Source organism: Ursus americanus, chromosome 25, assembly GCF_024610735.1.
Source record: "Ursus americanus isolate L20-20 chromosome 25, mUrsAme1.1.p, whole genome shotgun sequence".
In the NCBI taxonomy this organism is placed as follows: Eukaryota; Metazoa; Chordata; class Mammalia; order Carnivora; family Ursidae; genus Ursus; species Ursus americanus.
Window position 1 is genome coordinate 21,359,604 of NC_142151.1, and position 9,956 is coordinate 21,369,559.

At 38.6% G+C, this 9,956-nt stretch overlaps 1 long non-coding RNA gene across 1 annotated transcript; it reads right to left on the reverse strand.

Annotated features, from left to right (window-relative positions):
• Positions 1–3,935: 3,935 nt before the first annotated feature.
• LOC123801703 (uncharacterized) lies at positions 3,936–8,843 on the reverse strand. Its single transcript, XR_006782318.2, has 3 exons — positions 8,742–8,843; positions 5,418–5,547; positions 3,936–5,318 (listed from the first exon to the last, which is right to left on the reverse strand). It is a non-coding gene; the product is annotated as an uncharacterized LOC123801703 (long non-coding RNA).
• Between the last annotated feature and the right edge of the window lie 1,113 nt (positions 8,844–9,956).

Below are 9,956 nucleotides of genomic sequence, written 5' to 3' on the forward strand. Positions count from 1 at the left end.
CCAGCCAGGGGAGGGGCAGAGAAGCAGACTCCCGCTGAGTAGGGAGCCTACTGTGGGACTTGATCCCAGGACTCTGGCATCATGACCTGAGCCGAAGGTAGGTGCTTAACTGACTGAGCCACTCAGGCACCCTAATTATATATATTATCTTAAAGAGAACCTCAAATTGTATAAGCTTGAAGACCCACAAAACCTGTATTAACTCCTGTTCAACAGCTATGCCTTTTTTATTGAATAACTTCTAAATGAAAGAATTGCCTCTCATGGAGTTCCCTCTAATTCTTATGCTTTATTTTCCACCAAACATAAAACAAATGCTCTAATTTCCTTGGGGTTTCATTGTAGGTAATTTAAAAACATATCTGTCAGCTCTATTTTTCTTTATGTTTTTCTAGCACGATAAACTTGGACAATGTGGAGACTTGATGATTATAGTATTTAAATAAATATGGTATTAGATAATAAGACTCACAGTTATTGTTTACTAAAGATCGCCTATTATTGCATTTTACATATATTAACTGGTTTAATTCTCACGAGAACTGGGCATTTCCTCCATTTAACAGAGGAGGAGACAAAGATCCAGAGATGTTGTATTTTGGTTAAAGCCTAAATACCACCTAATTACCACAGCGGGCTAAAGAAAGAACATTTATGAACTGTATGTTAGCGTAAGTTTCTAATCACAAAGCGGACTATTTGTCAAACTTTTAACATCCTTTGGAAAAGTGACAAGAAAAATATTTGAGGTTTTTGGTTTCCTGGTTTCTTGAGCTGGGGTGACATTTATATCCATATGATTGCATATACAGATTTACTCTAAAAGGAAAAAAGACAAGGAAAATTTAATCTTACTGGCTCACTATTCCTATGCACCAGACAAAGCCAGTGATCATGAAGGCAAGAAGGAATGGAAAGTGGAAATTAGTAAATTTATGCACACAAAAAATTATGCTTAGGAATTATGCTAAGCATACATTTGCTTTTCATAATATCATGGGATAAAATGTTTTATAAATACTGCTGCTAAAAATATGCATTCCCATGATTGTTAAATGTCAAAAATCTGCTTTCAAAAATCAGTCAGGTGGCTAATTCTGGGACTGGACTAATAATATTCATTGACAATCTTTATGATTATTTCTAGTATCTCTTCGTTTTTTTATTGCTTAGAAAATGAATCAACATCAAAATACACACCTGTGAAATATGTACCATTTTCTTAGCTGCTGTGATTTGTGATTTGGTTGTTTGTGTATCTGGCTTAAATTGTGAGTTCAGTGACTGGGATCTTATTCTCTGGATGTCTTGCCTAATGCTAAGCATGCTGTTGGCTCTCAATAATAATAAATTATTTTAGTCGTAGCCCCTAACATTCTTGTCTAGACAGTTTTCCGTGTGGTGCACTTGTTCTCATTCCCATATTTTCATCAATAATAGGATGAATTTTGAGATTTATATGCAGATTAAAAAAAATCACAGCTCCTCTACATAACCAAGTGCGAACCATTCTGGAAACATTTTCAAAAAGCTCTTCGATTTGGAGGATTTCAAGAGTCATTTTTGTATCAACTAGCTTTTCACAAATAAAGTCTTTATGATATAGAAATCTGGGGATAAGCAGTTACTATCTTTCTCTATTGATTCTGTTTAATGATTAATGCCTGGGCTACCTCCACGTAATAAAACTTCTGTTGCTTAAACAAGAATTCAGTTTCATTAAAGGTCAGGCAGTTAGTTTTTTTCTTTTTTTAAAAAATTTTGTTTAGTTTTTAGAGAGAATGAGTCAGGGGGAGGGGCTGAAGGAGAGAGAGAGAGACAACCTCAGGTGGACTCGACGCTGAGCGCAGAGCCCGTCACTGGGCTCGATCCCAGGACCTCAGGTCAAATCATGACCTGAGCCCAAATTAAGAGTCAGACATCTAACCAGCTGAGCCACCCAGGTGCCCCCAGGCCAATTAGTTTTATGCAGTCTTTGGAATTCAGAATTATTGATTCATATTTCCAAAGGCATAAAGCTCTGCTACTAATAACTTCTTTATTCTTCCTATATATTGAAGTATATTTAAGAACAGTGAAATATAAAGATATCATTCATTAACACACAACTATCATTTATATCTGTGACTATCAAACAAGACATGGCAACTTTAAGAGCAACGGGATTATGTGTGCCGTATAAAGTATGTTGCCAATCACTTAAAGATTCCAGAAAATTCTTCTTCCGTCCCAGAAGAAATCAAAATGTTTGTGGTACTCCTTGCTCATTTGGCTCTGGAAGCCGGGTCCTTTAATTCGCTTAGTAAATTATCCTCCTTTTTGAACATGAAAGTCTTGATTTGAACTTCAGCAGAGGGCAAAAAAGATAAACAGCCAAGATAGGTCATGTGAGGATAGTAAACTTGGCTGAATACTCTCTCCTCTTCTGGAATCTAATCAGTATCTGTAGGTGAAAATAACTCTTTTTGGTCATTAAAATGTTTATGAGCTAGCTTCAAGTTTTCTATTTTTCCAACTTCCTGGCATTGTAAATATGCTGTAATTATCTAATAATGTTGTTGTTTTTTTTAAATCAGATATGGATTTTTAAAAAAGACTTATTTGGGCATCACATAAACCTTGGAACTTTCATGATCTTTATCTTCACACGCATATAAACAAATATTGATCCCATACCACAGTCATTTAAAGACTATTGAATTTCAGTCATACGTTTGGCTTGCTGGTTTCCTTCCACATTCCTTTCTTGATGCCAAAAACCCCACTTGGCTCCAGTAATTCCAAATTATTCCAGCAACTTCTTAAGATTGATAAATATTATACTCAAAAACTATAAAGGCCAAGAGGGAGAATAATTAATAAATTATAACTCATTATTAAGAGTGTTTGCTATGCATCAAATCTATTAGTTAAATGGAGCTTTATTTTTTAATATAACATTTTTAAGACTGTTATTTAAAATAAAGGCTTTCTTGGGATTTTTAGCTCCTAGTGAATAAAAAAAGTTGGAATTGTCACTAAAATAAAACACTTGAGATCATAATTAATTTCTAGAGCATGTCTATGTTACCACATTTGATCTTATAACAATCCTGTGAGTGATATTATTTCAATTCCACAGATAGTATATACATATATATATATATATATATATATGTTTTACATATAATATTTTTAAAAGTATGTTTATTGTTTTACTTATTTTTTAAAGTTTTATTTATTTATTTTAGAGAGAGAGAGAGTGTGTGTGCATGCCAGTGGGGAGGGGCAGAGGGAGAGAGAGAATCTCAAGCAGGCTCCCTGCTGAGCACAGAGCCCATCCATGGGCTCCATCCCAGAATCCTGAGATCATGACCTGAGCTGCAGTCAAGAGTTCCACTTAACTGACTGAGCCACCCAGGCACTCCAGAAGTATGTTTACATTTCACAAATTTATCCTTAGAAATCTGGTTTATTAATTCTCTGAATTTGTAAGAGATTCTACAATCTGGTTTTATTAGTTTTGCGACGCTTTCAGCCCTTCTGTTTTCAAATAATGCTTTTCTTTTTCATCTTCTTCAGGGACTCCAAATATAAGTATTGTGATTATGAGATTCTTACTCTATTCTTTATGTCTTTTACCTTCTCTTTTAGGTTTTCTGCCCATTTTTCTCTTCATGCTTCATTATGGATTTATGGTTTTTAACTTCTGGTATCTTTCAGTTCAGTAATTCTCTCCTCTTTCTTACCTGCTGCCATACTGTTTAATTGTGTTAACCATTGAGTTCTAATCTGCTATTATATATGTTGACTTCCAATTCACGGCTACAATTTTTAATCTCATCATTTCCTTGAACCTAATGAGTACTTTTGTTTTATTTTTATTTATTTATTTATTTTTAAAGATTTAATTTATTTATTCGACAGAGATAGAGACAACCAGCGAGAGAGGGAACACAAGCAGGGGGAGTGGGAGAGGAAGAAGTAGGCTCCTAGTGGAAGAGCCTGATGTGGGGCTTGATCCCACAACACCGGGATCACGCCCTGAGCTGAAGGCAGACGCTTAACCGCTGTGCCACCCAGGCGCCCCGAGTACTTTTGTTTTAAAGTACTTCTCTGATAACTCACATACTGGAGCTCTTGTGGGTCTACTTCAGTTGTCTATTGTTTCTGCTGGCTTGTTCATGTCCTCTTGTCTCCTTGTGCATCATCACTTTGTCTTCACCTGCATAGAATTGGTGAATTCTTCCAGGAGAAAAGTAGCCTTAAATTCTAGCTCATATTCCTAAGCCTCATCTTTCCATGGATTTCATCTCATAATTTTTTACTACTTTATTAACTCTCTGATGCTTTCAAGCAGAATTAAAAAATATATTTTGTCAATTTTTTTTATTGTCCTCAGTGAGAAGGTAGTTTTGTTATTTTTTAAAGATTTTATTTATTTATTTATTTATTTATTTATTTATTTATTTAAGAGAGAGCATGAGAGTCGGTGGGGGAGGAGCAGAGGGAGAGGAACAAGCAGAGTCCCTGCTGAGCAAGGAGCCTGATGCAGGGCTCCATCCTAGGACCCTGAGATCATGATCTGAGCCACCCAGATACCCCAGCAAGAGGGTAGTTTTAATTATGTCTGTGATTACTCAGAAGCAGAAGACTTTAGTCATTTCTTTGCATATGTTTACCATATTTATTTTATAGGACAATTTGGGAAAGAATATGTTTTTTAATATATAGTTAGTCATAGATTCATTGATCAGTCTTACTTCAGAAAATATATTTGTGAGTTGGTTATTTGAATTGAAATGCATTTTTCTATTAAAAACCTATATGCTAATTAGGTTCTTAGGCTTATTCATAAAAAAATCTATTTTCCCCATGTCTTGGGTTTGTTTCCCTAGAAGCAGAGCCAGATCCTGGGATTCCTTTGCAGGTTATTGAGGGAGTTCTCTCAGAAGAAAAACCTGTAAAAAATTGAAGGAAGCAGGATACGGCAGGGAGAAGAGCCAAGCAAAGATCTTCAGCTAAAGCTTGACCTCATCAATCCCATGAAGAGCTCTAGAGTTTAAAATGTGCCACAGTACTGTGCCAAATTGAGGTAAGGGCTGGGCTTTTGTACCCCTAATTTGTCAGTTATTGGCCACAGGCTACCCCTAAAGAGGGAGGTTGTAACTTTCCAGGTATTCCCAAACAAGGTAGTTCCTGTCAGACCATGGCAATTCTGGGAGAAAGGTGTAGTGGTGAGCTCTTAGCAGTAAGTTCACAATAGATGAAGAATGGGTATTCTCTTCCAGGGATCTGGGCAGGACATCAATAGCAATCTTCTGCATCTCATAAGCTACCTGAAGTATAAGAGAGTACTATCAATATTACGAAATTTAATTTCTGAGAATAATAGTGTTTGTTTGGGAATATGCATTTGGATTTTATACTTTGAATACCTGCCAGACTTTTCTCTCTCTGCTGAGGTTTGAGCAACTTTTTCCACACTTCCCAATGCCAGACAGAGAAATGGGGCTTCCTTAAACTAAAAGCCATGATGGTAGTTCCAGTATCCTGGTGCAGAGTGTCCTGGAAGGAAGATAATAGAAAGGTGAGAGTCTTTAGGGGCCAGTTAATAATGAGTTTTGGGTGCTAGTGAGGAGCTAGAGAATGAGGACTGTTCTAGACTTTCTAATTACCTGGTTGCCTTTCTGTTATTTTCCGCCCTTGATTGTCTTTCTTGGTTTTCTTGCCTCTACCTGTCGCTTCCTCACAGGACTTTTTTTGTATGCTACCTAATCTTTTGCTGAGATTTGGGGATTTGAAAAAACCACTCCTCCTAGTCTTTGCGTAGCCTGACTAGGGGTTCCAGGACCTCTCAAACATTTTTTGAGTGCCTGCTCCCTTTGACATTTGCATGTGGAACTGTGCTCTAATGTGCCTGGGTATAAGCCTGTTTCCAGAAGTTTCCAAATTATACCACCTGTCCAGTCAGCATTTGGAGTCAGGAGAGACAGAAATCAGTCCATTAGGCAGACCTCAGACTACAGAACTTTGGATGCATGGTTTACTTCTTTGTTTTGTCCAGAGGGAAAAGCCCTGCTATGGGGAATTCCTTCCCAGTTGCCCTGCACTAGCATTATGCCACATAGGGAGGAGGACGTGGACGGACATGCAAAACTTCCAAAGTTTTCTATTCATTTTCCTGGTATTCCTTCTTGGTTTTACATTGGCCTAGATGCTGTACCGTCTCAACAGGTCTCTAGAGTTCTCACAGAAGTATTCTTGTCCATATATATTTTTAAACTCAGTTTCTCTGTGAAGGAAGGAGAGGCTAGTGCTTCCTCGTCTGCCATTTTGCTGATGTCACTGTGTGGGATTGTCTTTCATAACATGATTGCACACTCCAAACTCATTTGTTTCATAAATTCTTATTTTCATAAGTTAATTTTTCTTAAAATTGAGTACGCCACCATGAGAGTCATTGCCTCCCGTTCTTTGTCTCTCTCTGAGGAACCTACACCTGTAGTAATAGCAGTACCTTAGCCTAGTACCTCCCCAGGACACTTACTGCTCTCCTTGTATATTATAAACTACAGGTGAAACTGCGGGCCAATACCTTCTATGTCAAGCTATACATTCTAGCCATTTGGAAGAGCCTCTCTCGTGTGAAAGCCACAACTGCAAAATATGTTTTTAAGAATTGCTTAAGTGCAAACTTTTTCTAGTGAACTTTTAGTTTTCAAGGGTTATGAAATTTGAAATCAAGACAGTCTGTTGTCTTCTGCTATTACTTTATAAGTAGATACAATCTTGGCTAATGTGATAGATGCCTGGTTCAGTCCTTGCCAAAACTTCTTTGATATCTCAGCTCTCAGTTGGCAAATCATAAGGCATTAAGTGCATTGCTCAGACCCGAAAAGAATTTGGGTAGCTCACTAAAGAAGCTATTTTTTAAATAAAATATTGTTTATTTATGCCTTAACATTAATAGACACTGAATGGCGTGAATATAGAACATGAAATAAGACTTACTTTTGAAAATCTCTTTTATCAAGAAAACTCCACCTGCCTTTCAGCCTATCCAACGTAGTTGGACAGGTGCTGTACTTTTTGTATGTGTAAGTCACTCCATTTGTCCTTTAGATTATTAGAAGGTGGGACTTGTACTTATTCCTTCCTGGGAATCTCCCCCCTGCCATTATTATTCTGGTCAGTGTCTTGAATAAATTTTCCAAGAGAATGGAGCACTAGAAGATCCCTTTTCTATTTAGGTGCGGGGTATCTGCTTGTGTGTTTATAGTCTGTTTCTGGGATGGCTAAAGAGTGCTTAGGGAGACCAGTCTAGGAGTCTGAGTGTGGAGCTTTAGGTGGTTGCCTCCTCTTCCATTCCCCCTCTCCTGCTCCTGCCCTGAAGGAGACACCAGCAGAAGCAGCAGGGTGGTCCTGGCTTCTGTGACAGATTCTTTATTGCACGAGGTGTCATTCTCCATTCTCCAGCCTAGGCTGCTTCATCCGATACCGATGTTGAGTTGTCTCGGGATTTTCACCATGGTGCCTGTTCTCATGCTCCCAGACAAGCTTTTGTGGTCTTTTTTTTTTTTTTTTTTAAAGTTGGCTTCCTGCCCAGCATGGAGCCCAACACGGGCCCGAACTCATGACCCTGAAATCAAGACCTGAGCTGAGATCAAGAGTCGGATGTTTAACCGACTGAGCCATGCAGGCACCCTAAGCCATTGCAGTCTTATCGTATCTCTGGTAAGCGTGCCGGTCAGCATGATTTTTGTGTGAGCTCAGATGGCAGACAGGACTGTATTTGCAGACTAGCTTGCTCCAGAAACGGAGTGCCGATTTACAGTGCGTAAACTCAATGGCCTGGTGGGTGTGCTCTAGGTAAGACAGTGACCTAATCCAATTTCGTTTTCACTATTTTCTTATGTACCCTTCTCCCTCTTTCTCATCATGTCTTTCCTTTCCCCTTCTCCACTCTCTGGACATACGGATTTCTGGGGATGGTGAGATCATGGTTACATCCATGGTTTAATAACTCTTCTCCAAAGCCTTTTAAGAAGGTGAAGTCAGATGATCCAAAATTGTCCTTTTCTAGCAACAGAATTCCTTTTCTGCAGCTTTCTTTCTTCAACTTGGTGTATAAGAGAAAGCAAAAAAATTAACTGATGCAGTGATTTGTGTCGATGACAAAAATAGCATAAGATGTTTATCACCCAAGGTATATTTACAAATGAGAGGTGTGTGCAGGAGAAGCCTGCTTCCTAACCAAAGGCATGCATTGCAAATGCCTGCTTAGTTGTTACTGTGCTGAGGAGGGAGACAAGAAGGGTGTGAAAACAGAGGGGAGAACAACCATGAGAGAATAGGGACTCCTGACTCCGGGGAAACAAACTGAGGGTTTTAGAGGAGGGGAGGGATGGGTTAGCCCGGTGATGTGTATTAAGGAGGGCACGTATTGCATGGAGCACTGGGTGTTATATGCAAACAGTGAATCATGGAACACTACATCAAGAACTAACGATGTACTGTATGGTAACTAACGTATCATAATAATATAAATAAATAAATAAACAAACAAACAAATAAATAAATAAATAAATAGCAAAAAAAAAAAAAAAAAAGAAAAGAAGGATGTCCTAGAGGGACGACGGGGTCCGCATTTACAGAAGAGCAATTCAAACTTGCTTTCTGCTCATCCCAGATGCCCATGTTGTTTGCAGTCTGCTTACCTCTTACACTGCTTCACACTCACCCGGGATCCATGGACTCACCTGAGTTTCCTTCCACTCTAAGGCGTTGTGACCTCTATCATGTCTGGTGCCCTGAAAGTAAAAGGGAATGCAGTAATGTAGGTCAGCAGTTCTCAGCTGGGATTTTAGACTGGTGGTGGGGGCGGGGAGGGAGGAAGGGTTAACATTTCTCCGTCTTCCTACTTTTATTTTAAAAAATAAAAAGCCTCTACTGCAGTGAGTAATATGATGCTAGCTGAGTATAGGCTGTCACTGTTGTCTTTCCAGACATGTTCTAGAATAAGATTCCACAGGGTAAGAAGCTTCCCCTGGGCCTGAGATGAAAACAAGGTCATTTTCCCAGGGGAGTAACCCATCGCACAAGCGTTTAAAATAAACAAACTGCCTGGCTCTGGCCTGAAATGAGCTGTAGTTATCAAGATTTATTGCAACGGACTTTGGACCTCATCCAAATGCTGAATTAATACAAACTTCTTATTAACTAAAATGGAGTCTCCCTTCTGGCAGATGCAATAGGAGAGTTCCTTTTCCCAGATTCTGGAAGATTCAGTTGCCCAGTCACTCCCAGCATGGGTCACTGAACTTCATAACAGGAGAAGCAAGTAGTTTCAGTAAGTATTGTATAAGTGGTTGGATTTCAATGCTCATAAAACAAAGTAGCATAATTCATTTATAATATGCAAAATTAGGACCTCTTTTCAAGTTAGTTTTAAAAAATGTAGCAATTCAGTTAAAATCATGTCATATACATGGGGTGATTTAAATAGTGTAATGTATGTGATACATACCATTTTGATCAATATGGTGCCATTTTACTATTTTTGCCTTCTTCCGCAACAACTGTATTATACAGTGGAAAAGGCAGAATTCTGAAAGCCAGGCAAGTTGGTTTGACCCTCTCCTAAACGACTTGACCTTTAGGATGTTCATCTACAGAACGAAGAGCATTGCCTTACATAACCTCAGAGTTTGCTTTTAATCTTAACATTCAAAGAATCTAGAATTCCTCATTCTTCTCTGGAAGATGAGAAATAACTTAGCATTTCTAAGAAGCCCTCCTATGCCTGCCCTGCGAGCAGACCCTTAAATATCAGGATGCAAAATTAGAGATGTGATCCAGGCTCAGACCCCAGTGTCATCAAATAATTGAGGCTTTGGAAGTAGATGAGACCGCCTCGTTTTAGGGGACCAGACCCTTAAATATCAGGATGCAAAAATAGGGATGTGATCCAGGCT